This window comes from Staurois parvus, unplaced genomic scaffold, assembly GCF_062004578.1.
Source record: "Staurois parvus isolate SC_StPar_1 unplaced genomic scaffold, SC_StPar_1.0 ptg000909l, whole genome shotgun sequence".
Taxonomy (NCBI): domain Eukaryota; kingdom Metazoa; phylum Chordata; class Amphibia; order Anura; family Ranidae; genus Staurois; species Staurois parvus.
In genome coordinates this window covers 794,650-813,556 of record NW_028318705.1, presented here as the reverse complement: position 1 = coordinate 813,556, position 18,907 = coordinate 794,650, and the positions used below count along the sequence as shown (strand labels likewise).

At 43.0% G+C, this 18,907-nt stretch overlaps 1 protein-coding gene across 1 annotated transcript in view; it reads left to right on the top strand.

The window, feature by feature from the left end:
* Positions 1-572: 572 nt before the first annotated feature.
* The window catches only part of LOC149442141 (uncharacterized), a 32,014-nt gene continuing 13,679 nt past the window's right edge, over positions 573-18,907 (top strand). The window contains exon 1 of the mRNA XM_089656483.1: positions 573-652. The gene's annotated coding sequence lies outside the window, so the exon portion shown is untranslated. The remainder of the gene's footprint in view (positions 653-18,907) is intronic.

Here is an 18,907-nt window from a genome sequence, read left to right as displayed (position 1 = left end):
TGGTTCAAATCCCAACCATGGCACCACCTGCCTGGAGTTTGCATGTTCTCCCTGTGACTGTGTGGGTTTCCTCCCATACTCCAAAGACATGCTGGTAGGTGAATTGGCTCCTGTCAAAATTGTCCCTAGTATGTGTATGAATGTGAGTTATGGACCTTAGATTGTACACCCCTTGAGGGTTAGGGACTGATGTGAATGTACAATATATATGTAAAGTGCTGTGTAAATTGATGGCACTATATGAGTACCTGAAATAAATACATGTTGTTTTAGATTTTAATGTGCCATTCACATTCTGTTCTCAAAAATGTCTCTCTTCTCCACCCAAGGGTATCTGGCTATAGGCTGGATTTAGACAGGAGCTCCACTCTGCAGTCTTCTCCACCCACCTTATTCTACATTGCCTACGATAAACTTTAGTCTTCACAAAAATGGCGCCCACCACGGCACAGTAAGACACGACAAATCAGCATCCTGAATCCTGCTCCGGCGGCCATTTTATCGGAGACTTATAGCACAGAGATAAGCGGCTGCTGGAGCAGTGAGAAGTGTGAGTTCGGCCTCTAGCGGCGGGCTCAGGAGAGGTGGGACGTCCCCGGGAGGGAAGTAGGCGGCGCCGGTGAGCGGCTGAGTCTCGGTGGCGGTGAAGTTGGTGAGTTCCGGTTGTCTGGGTGGTGATAATGACCGTTGGGGGGCGGATTAGAGGCCGGGGAGGACCGGCGGGGATTCGGGGTGATTCAGGGTTCCCAGACTGCAGGCGGAGTGACATCCAACTTTTCCTGACACTCAATCCGGCCTCCCCACTGAGGGGCTACCAGAGGGGGAGGCGAGGAGAGGGGGCCATACAGGGGTCCTGTGTATGTGATGCCCGAGGATCAGCCTGATCCCAACTATGACAGCCATATGAAACTGGCATCTTCTGCTTCTGAACATGTGGCCCTTCTGAAATATTATATATATATTTGTATTAATAATAATTTATATTCTTTGTTGGGTTTAATATATTTTAATTATTTTTTTTATTTTGGAATATTTATTTTCAGATTTTAGCTTGTTGGATTATTTAATTTATGTTTATAATTATTAACTTTGGATCATTTATTTTCACATTTTATTCTGTTGAAATTATATATATATTTTAAAATTTATGTAATGGTAATACTACTATTTTTTAATTTGCTTCATTTAAATTGTTAATAATAATAATAATAATAATAACAATAACAATATTTTAATATAATTGTATTAATTAAAATTATTATTATTTAATAATCATCATAAAATTAAATAAAAATAAATAACATGATTTTTTTTGTATCATTTGATTATTATTATTATTATTAATAGTATTCAAATGATACAAATTTCATGTTAATTTTTTGTTCATTTAAATATTATTATTAATAATAATTTTAATGAAACAAATAAAACATTATTAATGTTCTTATTACAAAGATAAAACTAATAATGAAACCACGATAAAATAAAAAAACTTGTTCATTATTATTATTATTATTATTATTGGTATTATTATTAATAATAATAGTAGTAGTGCAAAAATAAAACAAATAGTGAAACTAGTTTTTATTAATTATTATTTGTATTTGTTTCATGGAAATATTATTTAAAAAAATATAAGTAATAAAAAGTTATTAATATTATCATTACATAAGTAACATAAAACAGGATAAAATGTGCAAAAATAAATATTACATAAATCAAATCCAAAAAATAATATATAAATAATATGTAATAATTTATATCCACTTGCCCGTCAGAAGATTTAAATTCCTTCATGACCTGGTCATATTTTGCTATTTGGCACTGCACTACTTTAACTGGTAAGTGCGCTCATGCAACATTGTACCTAAAAGAAATTTACATGTATATAATTTTTTTCCCACAAATAGAGCTTTTTTTTTTTTTTTTTTTTTTTGGTGGTATTTGATCAATACTGGGTTTTTTATTTTTTGCGATATAAACGAAAAAAGACTGAGAATTTTGAAACTATTGTTTAGCAGAGAATTAAAAACAGCAGGATACCCTGTCAGTGAACACAGCTCTGTACTGTTTACAATGAGCTGTGTTCAATCAGTCATTGGCCAGGACCGGGTGATTGGCTTGTGCTGGAACGAATCACAGCACAGCCAGGCCAGCGGGCGCGCAGATCACATACTAGGTACCTGATTCAGTGCAGGGACCCACTTTGCCGCCGCACATGTATGGACTGCGAGGCGGGGAAAGCCTTTGCTGTCTATGATGGCAAGCGGATATTTAATTTGTTGTATTTTTATTTTATTTATTTTTATATTTTGTTTATTGTTAATTTAATATAAAGTAGAACTGACGGTAAACCTTTTTTTTTTTTTTTCTTCATTTTCCATAGGGCTCGGTTACATGGGCGGCCAGGAGGCAGTGAAAGTAGACAGTTGATCCACGGTCATATCGCCTCCACACCGCCTGTCAAATGGCGAAAAGTGATTCAGCGTGAATCACTTTTCTGATGGGTGACAAGGACTGCTGCACATGTAAACGAGCTCTAAAGTCGATTTCTAGCCCTTGTCATTTTGTTTTCTTTGCCTTTTTTGTCTCTCCCCCCCCCCCCACCCTTCAAAGCAAGAGATTTCACTGTCTGCCCCCATTAAAAGATTTCCCCTGTTCTGGTGACAACCCGAAATTTGGGAATTTCTTTCACTTTTACTCCCAGTGATAATGGCAAATGGAACAATTAGAGAGGGTGAAGCTCCCTAACGGGCACAGACCGTATAAATCTGATTGGTGTTCTAATCCCTCTCCACTCTATCCAAAGCTGAAAAAAAAAAAAGTTTTGCCCTTAGTTATATATTATAAATTTGTGTTGTTTTTTTATTTTTTGTTCATTTAAATATTATTTTATTATTATTATTAATAATAATTTTAATGAAACAAATAATAAAACTTATTTTTTTTATTGCAGTTGGATTATTTCTTTTTCTTCACATTGTATCCTATTTACTGTTTTATTTAATTTTGAACGATTTAACTGGATCAGCTGTGGGTGTAGGATTATAACTTTTTTTTTTTATATTCTAAATTCATGTAGTTTTTTTGTTCATTTAAATATTATTATTACTTTTTTATTAATAATAATAATAATAATAATAATAATAATGATAATTTTAATGAAACATATAATAAAACATATTACATTTTTTATTTCAGTTGAATTATTTATTTTTCTTCACATTGTATCCTATTCGCTGTTTTATTTAATTTTGAACGATTTAACTTGATCAAATGTGGGTGTAGGATTATAACTTTTTTTATATATATTATAAATTCATGTTTTTTTTTTTTTTGTTCATTTAAATATTATTATTACTTTTTTATTATTATTATTATTATTATTAATATTAATAATGATGATTTTAATGAAACAAAACTTATTAATTTTTTTATTTCAGTTGGATTATTTCTTTTTCTTCACATTGTATCCTATTTACTGTTTTATTTAATTTTGAACGATTTAACTGGATCAACTGTGGGGGTGTAGGATTATAACTTTTTTTTTGGTTGAACTGGATGGATTTTTGTCCTTTTTCAGCCAGACTAACTATGTAACTGATTTTCATGTTATCCTTTTTGGTTTATTTTTATTCATAATAAAATTAATATTGTAATATTTATTTTACATTATTAATTAATCTAGACCTCACATACATGGATGTTTAGCTCCCGTGTGCTAAGGTGTACAATCCCCAGTGCTCTCTGGTGCTATGGAGCCGCCTCTGCTGCGTACAGCCCCTAATAAAAGCGAAGGGCTGTACGCCGCCACGCTCAGTTAAACGCCAGTGTCTTCTGCTTGGCGTTTAGGCACAGATGCTCATTCGATGGTTCTTCCCAGACATAAAAGTGAGAGGAAAATACAAAGTTTTTTTTTTTTTTTTTCATAAAAATTAGATGAGGGGAAATTTTCCAGTGGGGTTACCTGTTGTGCGCTTTGGACGGGAAGTGAAAGGGAATTTTCCCTGCAGAAAGCATGACTGTCAGGAAAAAAATAAAAAAGAAAGAAAAACCTTACAGAGCTTATAATAAATTAAATAAATTAGATCTAATTAATTACACACATTAACTAGTAACTGACTAAAAGCAAAAAAAAAAAAAAAAAAAAAATAAATAAATATATATATATATATATATATATATATATATATATATAAAAATTTCTGCTATAGAAGGGTGAAGGGATAGAATGTCTATCAGGAATGTAATTGCTGTCTGTGTCCCTGTAGGAGAGATTCACTCTCTCTGGTTGTGCTGATCACCAATGTCGCTGGGAATAAAAATAAATCCCAAATTTTCAGTTGTCACAAAAATAGGGGGGAAATTTTCTGCTGGGGGTTTCTGTGAAATGTGAAGAAGGGACTCCCCCGTATATCGGAAAGTTATCTTCTCACTTAAGAGGAGTCTACAACTTTATCAATGTAAATGTATGTAGGTGAGCGCTGGCAACAAATAAATAAATAAATAGCACACAAGGTATCGGCAACAATCCCCTACAAATAGAAAATATAGAAAAGTGCAGCGCTAAAGTAAAAAGTACAAAAATTTATATTGATTTTTGTACTTTAGCGCTGCACTTTTATATATTCTACAATTTTAATCACTTCAATACCGGCACATTCCTGCCCAGGCTATTTGTTAGCTGTCGGCGCTGTCGCACTTTGAATGACAGTTGCACTGTCATGCAACGCTGTACTTATTTTACATTTTTATAACCTTTTTCACTCAAATAGAGCTTTCTTTGGGTGGTATTTAATCGGCACTGGGGGTTATTGATCTTTTGCTAAACAAACGAAAAAAGACCAAAAAATGTTAGTTTTTGTTATAACATTTTGCAAATCCGTCACTTTTCTTTACTGCTGGGCGCTGATGTGCTGCACTGCTGGCAGGGACAGCGGAAGCTCACCACACAGGAGTCCGGTAAAATGGCGTCAAACTCCTCCGATTCGCATCATTTCCTGTTTCGAAGGTTACTATGGTTAGCTTATAGCCAAAAATTATTATTTTAAATTTTTTTTTTTTTTTAATATTTTTTTTTTTTTTTTTTAAGCATACTGTCACCCTAGCAGTACAGTGTCACCATAGTGACACTGTACTGCTTGTGAGGGGTGATGAAGATAATTATTTTTTTACACTGATTGCTTTCACACCTATAAAGGCTGTAAAAACAATCATTTCTCCTTCTCTCTGGCTGCATTCTTGCAGCCATTGAGAAATACTGTGTGAGCTGTGATTGGTCATATCTTGTCACATGGTACAAGGCTGTTGTGAATAGCCCTGTACCGTGTGACCTCTGTGATCATTCACAGATTTCACTAGTAGTAAGCAATGATGTCAGAAGTGACATCTTGCTTGCTACTATTCATGTGATCACTGATTGGCCAATCAGTGATCACATGAATCGGGACCTCGCACAGAGGTCCCGTACAGCGATCGGTGTCCGGAGGACACAGCGGGCACCGGATCGTGTTGCTTCACGCCCCCAGGGAGCACGCACAGTCCAGAATGGGGGGTGCTGTTTATGAACGGCAACCCGCCCCTGCACTGCCACCATCTGGCCGTTTATATACAGCGGCCGTACGGGAACTGGTTAACCTGAAATTAACCACTTGCCTCCCGGCCTATGATCAAATGACGGCCGGGGCGAACACTTCATCCCTCTGGGAGGACGTCATATGACGTCCTTCCCGGATTGCGCTTTATGCGTTCCTGCAGGGGCTCGCTGTGGTAAGATCTGTCACTGGCCATGTACCTCGGACATGGCCGATGACAGATCTGAGTTACGGGCCCCGTTGCCAGTACCATGTGACCTGCTGTGACCAATCACAGCAGGTCACATGACAGTTGTATGCAATGAATGGCTTCCTTTCATGCCATCCATTGTATACAACTGTGTGAAGCTGTGAATGGTCACAGCAATCACATGCACAGGCTGGGCCAATCACAGCCCATCTGTGTCATGTGATTAGTCGTGGCCAATCACAGCTAACCACAACAAAAAAAAACCCTGAATGAATCAATTTCATTCAGTTAAATGCTTGCTTATAGCAGAGAAATTCTTTGCTATAAGCAATCAAATTGTGTCAAAAAAACAAAAAAACTGATCACTTCCCCCAAAGTAGTACAGTGTTACTATGGTAACATCATACTACTTTGATCATAGTGTAATATGAAAAAAAATCTTAAAAAAGAGAAAAAAATGAATAGAAAATAATTTAAAAATTATTTTTTTTTTCATACTGTCACCAGTCAGTGTCCCTGATCGCCGCCACACCAGTTATATGCTGACGCTGTACTGCACTGGTGCTGGTATGTAAAAAAAAATAAAAAATTGTGAAAATTATTTTTTTTTAAATTTCCTTATTTCTGAAAAATGACAAAGTTACAACTTCATAAAACTCGCCATGCCTGACATGAAATATGTCAAACTGTCTACTTTGCAAAAAGGGGTCATTTGGGGGGTATCTGTACTGTTCTGAGTAACGGGACCATGGCAAGCCACCTCCCCACTAGTCCAAAACCCAGAAGCGTGCAGGTGTGAGAACACCACTCCACCAATGAGAAGAGGCTGCAGGGAGGAGCTAGAGAAACACCGCCCCTTCCCATCACTAGGTCACCCACACAACCATCAGATCGAAACCTACACCATCTTGTGGCCAAAAACAAATTAGCAACTGATAACACATTTTCCCTCAGATGCAGAGATTTTATAGAACAACCCTACAGTAGATGGCTGGACCAAAAGAGAATAAAACATAACGTGTCACCAAGCATATGGAATGATTCAGAACACTAACAATAACATATAAAGTCATTTATAACTCCTCCCCAAATTACATCACCAATCTTGTCTCCAAATCTCACCCAAACCGTTCTCTCCGCTCCTCCCACCACCTCCTACTCTCTAGCTCCCTTGTCTCCTCCTCCCATGCTCGTCTCCAGGTCTTCTTCAGAGCTTCCCCTATCCTCTGGAACTCTCTACCCCAATTTATCAGACTATCGTCTACTCTGCTCACTTTTAAGCGATCTCTGAAAACCTATCTCTTCAGGGAAGCCTATCCTGCCCTCAGCTAATAATGGAATCTTCTACTCTTCCTACCAGTTCATCCCCCACAGTTACTACCTTATGTACCACTAGCCCCTCCCTCCTAGATTGTAAGCTCCAAGGATCAGGGCCCTCCTATCCCTCTTGTATTGAACTGTATTGTTGCTGTATTGTCTCCCTTTATATTGTAAAGCGCTGAGCAAACTGTTGGCGCGGTATAAATCCTGTATAATAATAATTCAATAAATATACACTATAACACCCCGGTCACATCGAGTGCGATTTGGCGTGCCATGCAACTTACAAATCGTATGCCAAGTCTCACCCTATTGTCTGCTATTAGAGCTGTCCAAGTCGGAACCGCACCGGTTTCTAAAGTAGTACATGCTCTACTTTTGTTGTGATTTGCATAGACATCTGTGTCAGATGTCTTGCAAATCACAATGAAATCGTCAGGCCACCCAATTTTGAAATCGTGCGACGTCACTGTAAGTCGCACGATTTCAAAATCGGCTTTGATGTGACCGGGGGGGTAAATATGTGATAAACCAAAATGACACCCCAACAAGACAGGCGACAACGTCACACATTCTCTTGGTAGTAACCTTGATAAATTTGAATTAACCAAAAAGCTAATGTCCATGTGGGAGGGGAAGTGCATGATGGGGGTTGTGATACTGAGAAAATGATTTGTTGTTTCAGAGTTTTCTTTTTTGGGAATGTTAATATCCCACAAATACAACTATTTGTACCATAAAAGCTGTTGTATTAAACATGGTTGTCATTTCTCTGAGAGACGGTATCGGCACCTATAGAGTCCCAATTCTTTACTTTTTCTTATAATTATATGCAGTATATACCGTATTTTTCGCTCCATAAGACGCGCCTAGGTTTTAGAGGAGGAATACAAGAAAAAAAATATTCTGAACCAATGGACTGCAGACATAGTACAGGTGATGACCAGAGACTGCAGACAGTACAGGAGATGACCAGAGACCGCGGACACAGTACAGGAGATGACCAGAGACTGCAGACAGTACAGGAGATGACCAGAGACTGCGGACATAGTACAGGAGATGACCAGAGACTGCGGACATAGTACAGGAGATGACCAGAGACTGCGGACATAGTACAGGAGATGACCGGAGACTGCGGACAGTACAGGGGATGACCGGAGACTGCGGACACAGTACAGGAGACGACCGGAGACTGCGGACACAGTACAGGAGACGACCGGAGACTGCGGACACAGTACAGGAGACGACCGGAGACTGCGGACACAGTACAGGAGACGACCGGAGACTGCGGACACAGTACAGGAGACGACCGGAGACTGCGGACACAGTACAGGAGACGACCGGAGACTGCGGACACAGTACAGGAGACGACCGGAGACTGCGGACACAGTACAGGAGACGACCGGAGACTGCGGACACAGTACAGGAGAAGACCGGAGACTGCGGACACAGTACAGGAGAAGACCGGAGACTGCGGACACAGTACAGGAGACGACCGGAGACTGCGGACACAGTACAGGAGACGACCGGAGACTGCAGACAGTACAGGAGACGACCGGAGACTGCGGACACAGTACAGGAGACGACCGGAGACTGCGGACACAGTACAGGAGACGACCGGAGACTGCGGACACAGTACAGGAGACGACCGGAGACTGCGGACACAGTACAGGAGACGACCGGAGACTGCGGACACAGTACGGGAGACGACCGGAGACTGTGGACACGGTACGGGAGACGATCGGAGACTGCGGACACAGTACGGGAGATGACAACGTAGGGAAACAGGATGCATGGGAAAGTGTTCTATGAGATAGCAAAGCAGATGAAACAATTTCGGTTCACACCTATGCGATTTGTGATTGATGCCTTTTTACCGGCATGTTTTGCAGTGCGTTATGCGTTTATTGAACATGCGTTTTGCGGTGTTTGGGAAGTTTGTTACTAGGGGGAGGTGTTTGTAGTCATGCAGGTGAAAATCGCATACCTGCATTTTTTTATGCGGTTCCATTGATGTCTATTGAGCCAAAAACGCAATCTGTTGCGGGTTAAAAAAAAAAAAAAAGTCCTTGATACTTTCCAAAAAAATGCAACGACTAAAAACGCAGAGATGTGAGCGCGAACCATAGGAAATCATGTTACATGGACTGTAGTTTGTTGACAGGAAACTTGTGTGAACGTAGCCCAAGGCCCTTTCACACTGATGCGTTTTCACCTCGTAAGAAAAACGCAAGAAACATGTTTCCCTTTAAATCCTATGGGATTCTTCACACCACTGCGCTGCGGGTGCGGTGCGTTTTGAAAAGTTCTGCATGCTACATCTTTGGTGCAAAAAAAAACAAAAACGCAGGCCACAATTGAAACGAATGGAAAGTGCACCGTGTTTTGCGTCTATGGTGTGTTTTTTTGGCACATGTCCATTTTTCACGGGTGCAGGCAACCAAAAAACGCACCCGAAATGCGCTGGAAAACGTATCTAAAATGCTGCAAAAACACATATATATTTTTTAGTGCGATTTTGCGAAAAAGTTAAAGTAGCCTTAGACAGCCCTTACATGCTCCTTTTTTTTTTTTTTTTTTTTTTTTTTTTTTTTAAAACTAGCGGGATGAACAAAAAAAGAAAAGAAGAGCCAATTCTCTGTATTCTGAGGGCGGAAGACTTCCCCTCCATCTGAATACACTGGTCAGTGCTGCCGGATATAGGCCCACACTGCTCAACCAGAAAGATGACTCCACCGCTTCCTGTGTCGCCTTTGTAGTTTCATGTGTCACCTCTTCACCTCCAGCTCTCTGATTGGATGATGGGGTTGGCAGAGCCGCTCATTCATTGTCTGGTGAGGCAGGATACACAGGACGCTGTAACGTGGAGCCAGGGAAGAGCAGAGACATCCTGGGCTCTGTCCAATGTGTCCGGGATACGAGTCAGGATTGCAGATCCCTCCACAGGTACAACATTGACTTCTTTGTATTCCGGCGGTGTGCTTCCCTCTGCTGTCCACATGCAGGCGGTCTACCTGGTTGTCTCTCGGTCTGTCTCGCGGTCTCTCTCTGTCTGCCTGGCTGTCTCACGGTCTCTCTCACAGTCTGCCTGGGTGTCTTGCGCTCTCTCTGTCTGCCTGGCTGTCTCGCGGTCTCTCTCAGTCTGCCTGGCTGTCTCGCGGTCTCTCTCAGTCTGCCTGGCTGTTTCGCGGTCTCTCTCGGTCTGCCTGGCTGTCTCGTGGTCTCTCTCGGTCTGCCTGGCTGTCTCGCGGTCTCTCTCAGTCTGCCTGGCTGTCTCGCGGTCTCTCTCTGTCTGCCTGGCTGTCTCTCGGTCTCTCTGCCTGGCTGTCTCGCGGTCTCTCTCACAGTCTGCCTGGCTGTCTTGCGCTCTCTCTGTCTGCCTGGCTGTCTTGCGCTTTCTCTGTCTGCCTGGCTGTCTCGCGGTCTCTCTCGGTCTGCCTGGCTGTCTCGCGGTATTTCTCGGTCTGCCTGGCTGTCTCGCGGTCTCTCTCGGTCTGCCTGGCTGTCTCGCGCTCTCTCTCGGTCTGCCTGGCTGTCTCGCGGTCTCTCTCGGTCTGCCTGGCTGTCTCGCGGTCTCTCTCGGTCTGCCTGGCTGTCTCGCGGTCTCTCTCGGTCTGCCTGGCTGTCTCGCGGTCTCTCTCGGTCTGCCTGGCTGTCTCGCGGTCTCTCTCGGTCTGCCTGGCTGTCTCGCGGTCTCTCTCGGTCTGCCTGGCTGTCTCGCGGTCTCTCTCGGTCTGCCTGGCTGTCTCGCGGTCTCTCTCGGTCTGCCTGGCTGTCTCGCGGTCTCTCTCGGTCTGCCTGGCTGTCTCGCGGTCTCTCTCGGTCTGCCTGGCTGTCTCGCGGTCTCTCTCGGTCTGCCTGGCTGTCTCGCGGTCTCTCTCGGTCTGCCTGGCTGTCTCGCGGTCTCTCTCGGTCTGCCTGGCTGTCTCGCGGTCTCTCTCGGTCTGCCTGGCTGTCTCGCGGTCTCTCTCTCGGTCTGCCTGGCTGTCTCGCGCGTCTGTCAGTCTGCCTGGCTGTCTTGCTCTCCCTCTGTCTGCCTGGCTGTCTCGCGGTCTCTCTCAGTCTGCCTGGCTGTCTCGCGGTCTCTCTCAGTCTGCCTGGCTGTCTCGCGGTCTCTCTCAGTCTGCCTGGCTGTCTCGCGGTCTCTCTCAGTCTGCCTGGCTGTCTCGCGCGTCTGTCAGTCTGCCTGGCTGTCTCGCGCTCTCTCTCGGTCTGCCTGGCTGTCTCGCGCTCTCTCTCGGTCTGCCTGGCTGTCTCGCGCTCTCTCTCGGTCTGCATGGCTGTCTCGCGCTCTCTCTCGGTCTGCATGGCTGTCTTGCTGTCTCGCGTTCTCTCTCGTGGTCTGCCTGCCTGTCTCGCGCTCTATCATGCTTTTCATTGTCTCTCTGGAATTTAAAAAAAAGCTTAATTGGGATGACCAGATACATTTTAGCCCGGTTTCACACTGATACGGTGCAGAATTCGCAGCGTTTTCAGTGCGAATTCCACATCACAATCACACCCCGTTCATTGGAACCGTTGCGGGTGTGTATGTTAATTTAACAACACTCCTAAATTGGTCCATAAAACGTGGTGCGATGTGCAGAATCGGATCGCATAGGTGTGAATACCCATGCAATCCGATTCTAGTGGGGACCCAAAAAAGGGACATGTACCTTTTTTTTGTGTGAATGCAGTGCAAGTTTAGCCATACAAAATGTATGGCTCCAATCGCACCGCACAGAATTCGCAAGTGATTTGCACAGGAACGTGGTGCTGTTTCTGTGTGGATCCCACGCGGTTCCTGTGCGGATCCCACGCAGTATGCTGCACTACACAAGTAGGAATCCCGGGCTCAGTATTACTGAAGTAGCTGAGTTTTTCTATGCTGGATGGCGGGGTTTTCCTGGCCATGTTGGTGGCTGTCTACTCTGCTTGGACTTCCAATCACACCGCACAGAATTCGCAAGTGATTTGCACAGGAACGTGGTGCTGTTTCTGTGCGGATCCCACGCGGTTCCTGTGCGGATCCCACGCGGTTCCTGTGCGGTTCCTACGCGGTTCCTGTGCGGTTCCTGTGCGGATCCCACGCAGTTCCTGTGCGGATCCCACGCGGTTGACGTGCGGATCCCACGCGGTATGCTGCACTTCACAAGTAGGAATCCCGGGCTCAGTATTACTGAAGTAGCTGAGTTTTTCTATGCTGGATGGCGGGATTTTCCTGGCCATGTTGGTGGCAGTCTACTCTGCTTGGAGTTGTAGTCCTGTCTGTGCCCCCCTGATTTGATCTGCAGCCTGTGGGCACTCGGTCTGAAAAGGTAAAAAAAAAAGAATGGAAGTAAAGTAACAAGGAGAGATCCAGACCATCATTTTCCAATCACATTATTCTATGGCATGTTGTAGTCAGGTATGAATCTTCACATATTGTACTTGCGATATCACTGTGACATTTGTCATTCACACTTCACCTTGATGTTTAATAAAAAAAAAAAAAAAAAAGACAGTATTGTGATTTGTTTTTACTAGAAAGTACCTCGCAAATTTCCTAGTTTAGTGTAGGAATTCACATCAGGGTTTCACACGGTTCCAGGGGCAGACTGACAACTCATGGGGCCCCCGGGCAATAGGAGATTATGGGGCCCCTGTGTCTTTGCCCACACTCAAAGCACACCCAAAAAGCCTATAAAAAGGTACCAGGGGCATTTCATGGGGCCCCCTACTGACCCCAGTCCCTCGGGCAGTGCTCGAGTGTTCGAATCGTCAGTCCACCCCTGCACGGTTCTATATAAATGTATTCGAATATACTGATTGAATATATCCTGGTAATAATTGGATAGGTTAAGCTGGCATACTACAGAAAACACGCCGAGGTTAATCTACTGAAAGGGCCGGTGACTTTTTGTTTTATTTGTTTTTTATTAAATTGTGACAGTCATTTATACTTCTAAACTAATCAAGTAACTGGCTGGACTTTTTTTTTTTTTTTTCTTCTTTTTTTTTTTTTCTAAAATAGAGTTGCAGACCAAACTGTTGAGAGCAGGGAAGGGTTAAATCCTTTGGCTGTATGTCCCCCCTGGAGAGATTCCCCCACACTTCCTGTCTGCTGAATTTCAAGTCTTTGCTGTGTGCCGAGTTTCCTGTTTCTCCTCCATGGCTTGTTAACAGGCTATAAATTCCTTTTGCTGGATCAGCAGGCCTGGTGTCAGTTTCTGAGGCTCCCCGGGGGATTTCAGAGAAGGGGGGAAACAGGAAGTTTAGCTCACAGCAAAGCTCCTGGGAATCTCCGAGAGAGGAACCGAAGAGAAAATTACCACCCCCCCACCCGGGCGGGCGGGAACACAGATATTTGCTGCTGCTGAAAGGTCTGACATGTTAAAGGATGAACCCCGGGACACTTACATTTCCCCTAATACTTCCTTTCCCCAGTCTGCGTGAAACAAAAAGTAGATAAATGTTTTACTTATATCATGAAATCGTTGTTTTAAAAGTCCGTAATACCATCACATTGAGGGCTGGTTCACACTGCAGTGCAGCGGCTGGTGTGTGGTGCAGTTCAGCTGAGATCAGCGCAGTGATGAAGCACCGAGCTTCGCGGATTGCACCGTTCCATTTTTTTTCTTTTTCTTTTTTAATTTTGAGATGCCACACAGACCTGTCATAAATCTCAACTGCAGTAGATTGTCTTGCACTGCGCTGATAAAATGTACTGCATGCACACCAGGGGCGGACTGACAACTCATGGGGCCCCCGGGCAGTAGGGGATCATGGGGCCCCTGTGTCCTTGCCCAAACTAAAAAAAGCCTATGAAAAAGGTACCAGGGGCATCTCATACGGCCCGCTACTGACTTCGGGCCCTCGGGCAGTGCCCGAGTTTCCAAATGGTCAGTCCGCCCCTGATGCACACTATGCCCACACACCATCAAAACGCAGTGGTGTGAACCGGGCACATAGGAGGCAAGGCATATTGCCTTGTCCATGCGGGGGACTGCGCTGAAATAGCCACCCAACGTAATCCCACGTAATCCCACCACATGTGGTGTGAATCTACCCTGACTAGAAAGGTACAGGGCTGCCTGGGGGCTCAGACACTCATAGGACATCCTTTTCTTCTTTCAGGTCACCTTATTAAACTGCAAGTCCTACCATGCATCACGACATCATCCGATACCAGAGAGTAGGGCTGGGGTGTTCATAATATAAAAAAAATTACTAACAGTAGGAAAAATAATAACACGCACGCACGCATGCACGCACACTCCCCCCACACCTCAGTTTACAAATTTAATTCGTTCTGCAAGACTTTTCGTATTGTGAAAAATTCATAAACTGAAACACGGTTTCCCATAGGAATGCATTGAAGACCAATTAATCTGTTTCGGAGGTCAGAAAAAAGTATAAAGAGTTTTGAACAGATAAAACATTTTTTTGAAGGCATAAAGGGACATGATTGAAAAAAAAAATTGGAAATGCATTGAAAACCAAGTTAATCCGTTCTGGAGGTCAGAAAAAAAAAAAAGTTTTATCTGTTAACTCTTTGTGAAGTGCACTTTAAAAGGCATAAATAATGTACAGGGACATGATTTAAAAAAAATTAAATTGTAAATGCATTGAAAACCAATTAATCCGTTCGTATTGCGAAAAACATTTGTAAACCGAGGCAATATTTTCAATGGATTTTCATTCGTAAACGGAAAATTACGTTAACTGAGGCGGTCGTAAACCGAGGTACGCCTGTGTCTGGACCGTGTGCATGGCATTATGAAATCTGAAGACTACCAAAGAATTCTGGAGTGCAATGTAGGGCCCAATGTCAGAAAGTTGGGTCTCCATCAGAGGTCATGGGTCTTCCAGCAGAACAATGACCCAAAGCACAGGTCAAAAAGCCCCCAGAAATGGTTACAGACAAAGCGCTGGAGAGTAATGAACTGGCCAGAAATGAGTCCAGATCTCAATCCCATAGAGCTCCTGTGGAGAGATCTCAATACAGCAGTTGGGAAGAGGAACCCTTCCAATCTGAGGGACCTGGAGCAGTTGGTGAAAGAAGAGAAATTCCACTATAGGTGGAAGAAACTCATTCATGGTTTCAGTTATATTTTCCAAGGGGTGTGCTACCACATATTAAATTGAGGGTGCCAATAAAGTCCATTTTTGGAGTTTTGTGTGGATTGTGTCAGATTTGACTTTTTGATTCTCTACTTTTTTGTGTCATACCAATACAAACAAATCAAGAGAATGATGAAACATTTGTAATTGCAACAGTTTTCTGGGTGAAGTGGTGCACTATTTGACAGAAATGCAGGGGTGCCAATATTTTTGCCCATCATGGGGTGTGTGTGTATGTATGTATGTGTATATATATATATATATATATATATATATATATATATATATATATATATATATATATATATATATATATATATATATATATAGTAAGCTCCCAGGATCAGGCCCTCCTATCCCTCTTGTATTGAACTGTATTGTCTCCCGTTACACTGTAAAGCGCTGAGCAAACTGTTGGCGCGATATAAATCCTGTATAATAATAATTTTATATATATATATATATATATATATAAAAAAGCAATCAGTGTAACAAAAAAAAAATCTTCATCACCCCCCACAAGTAGTACAGTGTCACCATGGTGACACTGTACTGCTAGGGTGACAGTATGTAAAAAAAAAATAAATAAAAAATAATAATATAAAAAAAATAAAAATGTAAAAAAAAATGTTTAAAAATTATAATTTTTGGTTATAAACTAATTTGGATTTTTTTTTTTTACTAAAAAAATAACGGAATAAATTTTGGCCAAGATTTATGATGAAATATTATTTATTTGCACAATTTTATAAAAAAAAACACTTTTTTTCGACATTTTTGGACTTTTTCATTTACATAGTAAAAAAAAATAAAAATCCCAGCGGTGAATAAATACCACTAAAATAAAGCTTTATCTGTCTCAAAAAAATGGTAAAAAATTCATATGGGTACAGTGTTGCATGACCGCGCAATTGTCATTCAAAGTGTGATAGCGCTGAAAGCTGAAAATTGCCTTGGACAGGAAGGGGGTAAAAGTGTCCGGACTGGAAGTGGTTAATTGGTACAAGTGAGTTTAATTACAAATAACAGGAGCATCACAAACTTGGAATGCAATTATTTCTTACAATTTTGAGAAGGTGCTAATAATTTTGTCCAGTCCATTTTGGGGGTTTTGCGTGGAATGTGTCAGATTTGGCTTTTTTTCTTCACTTTTTTTGTGTCATAACAATACAAATAGAAGAAATAAACATGAGAACGCCTAAACATTTGTATTTGCAACAATTTTTTGGGTGAAGTGGTGCATTATCTGACAGAAATTCAGGGGTGCCAGTATTTTTGGCCAGGACTGTATATTCAAATTTTAGACCAAGCTTTTTGTTTAGAAAGCCCCTTACCTGCTCCTCACAGTCTCACCCCCGGTTCACACCGTTACGGCTGTGTGGGCTGCGTTTTGCTCGGGCTCGAGAGCCCATTCATTTGAATGGACTCCCGTGCCCATGACACGCAGGGAAAGAAGTCCCTGTACTTCTTTGGAAAACGCAGCCCACACGGGAACCTCGGTTCTCAGTACGGTTGCGTTTCCCAGTGTGGGCGGCGCACCATTAGAACTAGTGGCACCCGCCCGCGGGTCCGCAATTCTCAGTGCGGGTTGTGCGGCCGCACGGATTTTCGTGCAGACCCGCACAGATATGAACCTAGGGTTAAGCTGGCCATTAGACAGTTGGAATCAACCAGTTCTGCCGGTTCATCTACGGGCAGGCCAAATGTAACCAAGTTTATTGATCAGCTTGGGTACAACCAGCCTGTTGGATTTTACATGTGATTATCGCTAGCTGCTATTATAGTTGCTAGCAGTAATCACTGTGTTCTCTTGGCGGAGACCACTCCCCCACCAGGAGAACACAATGGCTACGCGGGAGGGATTCCCCCATCAACGACTGGGGGAGATTTACTAAAGCTGGTGCACTTGTGCATGGTAGCCAATCAGCTTCTAACCTCAGCTTGTTCAGTTAAGCTGTAGCAATAACCCCTGGATGCTGATTGGTTTCCATGCAAAAGAGTGCAAGATTCCGAGTGAACCAGCTTTAGTAACTAAACCCCACTGTGTTGATGGGGTAATCGAGTCATTTTCTTTCCATGTATGGTTGGCTTAAGGCTGGCCACATATTTTACAATTTTTTTTTTCCTCCCTGTTCAACCAGCGGTTTGAATGAAAAAAATGTGCCGATTCCCCCATCCACACAGTCAAGGTGAATGGGGGAATCCTTCTCGCTGTGCTATTGTGTTCTCATGGCGGGGAGTCTTCCTCACACATCAGTACATGATCAATATAGCCGGCGGCACTGACCTTTCGGGAGAAAAAAAATGGCATGGTGGTGGTTCAGAAGTTGATCGATAGACCAACATCTGTACAACCAGGGTGCCCATACATGGATTGAAATCAGGCCTGTCTTTGCTGAACCGGCTGAATTTCGATTCATGTATGGCTGGTGTTATTATTTTATGGCTCTGTGTGATTAGGAGAATTTGCAATCTATATAGGCAGGTGTGGATGGGTGAGACAGATGCATTCTCCATGCTGTCAATCAACTATTGTTGTCCATGGTGGGCAGGACAGACTGGGAATTTTCCTGGGCCTATCAATCAACTATTGTAGTCATACGTATGTGGGGGAGATCGGGGTACTCCCACTTGTTAACTAGCTATTGTAGTCATTGTTGGGCACAACAGATTGGAAATCTCCCAGCCTGGTAGTCACCTGTTGCAGTCATTGGTAGGTGGGACAGACAGCCTGTCAATCAGCTACTGTAGTTCTTGGGAGAGTGGGAAAGACCGGGAGTTTTCCTGGGCCTGTCAATCAGCTATTGTAGTCATTGGTCAATGGAACAGACAGGGATTCTCCTGTTGTCATTGGTGGGTGAGACAGTCTGGAGTTACACAATCTATCAATCCGCTGTTGTAGTCATTGGTGGCTGGGGCAGTCTGGAGTTACCCAACCTAACAATTGGCTGTTTTCATTGGTGGGTGGGGCAGTCTGGAGTTACCCAACCTATTAATGAGCTGTTTTCATTGGTGGGTGGGGCAGTCTGGAGTTACCCAACCTATCAATCAGTTGTTTTCATTGGTGGGTGGGGCAGTCTGGAGTTACCCAACCTATCAATCGGTTGTTTCAGTCATTGGTGGGTGGGGCAGTCTGGAGTTACCCAACCTAACAATTGGCTGTTGTCATTGGTGGGTGGCACAGTCTGGATTTAACCAACCCATCAATCGGCTGTTGCAGTCATCGGTGGGTGGGGCAGTCTGGAGTTAGGCTGGCCATACATTGTACAATTGTCTTGAAATTTTTGGTTTAGATTTACTAAAAACCATATAATATAAGGTCAAACCTAACAACACTTTAAGTTGTATCCAATTAGGCAGGCTCTTGCACTACATAGTTGAAAGTAAATCTAAAGGAAATTGGGCATAAATTGGACAGAAAATTGTATAGTGTATGGCCTGCCTTACCCAACCTATCAATTGGCTGTTGTATTCTTTTGTTGGGTGGGGAAGTCTGGAGTTACCCAACCTATCAATTGGCTGTTGCAGTCCTTGGTGGGTGGGGAAGTCTGGAGTTACCCAACCTATCAATTGGCTGTTGCAGTCCTTGGTGGGTGGGGAAGTCTGGAGTTACCCAACCTATCAATCGGCTGTTGTAGTCCTTGGTGGGTGGGGAAGTCTGGAGTTACCCAACCTATCAATTGGCTGTTGCAGTCCTTGGTGGGTGGGGAAGTCTGGAGTT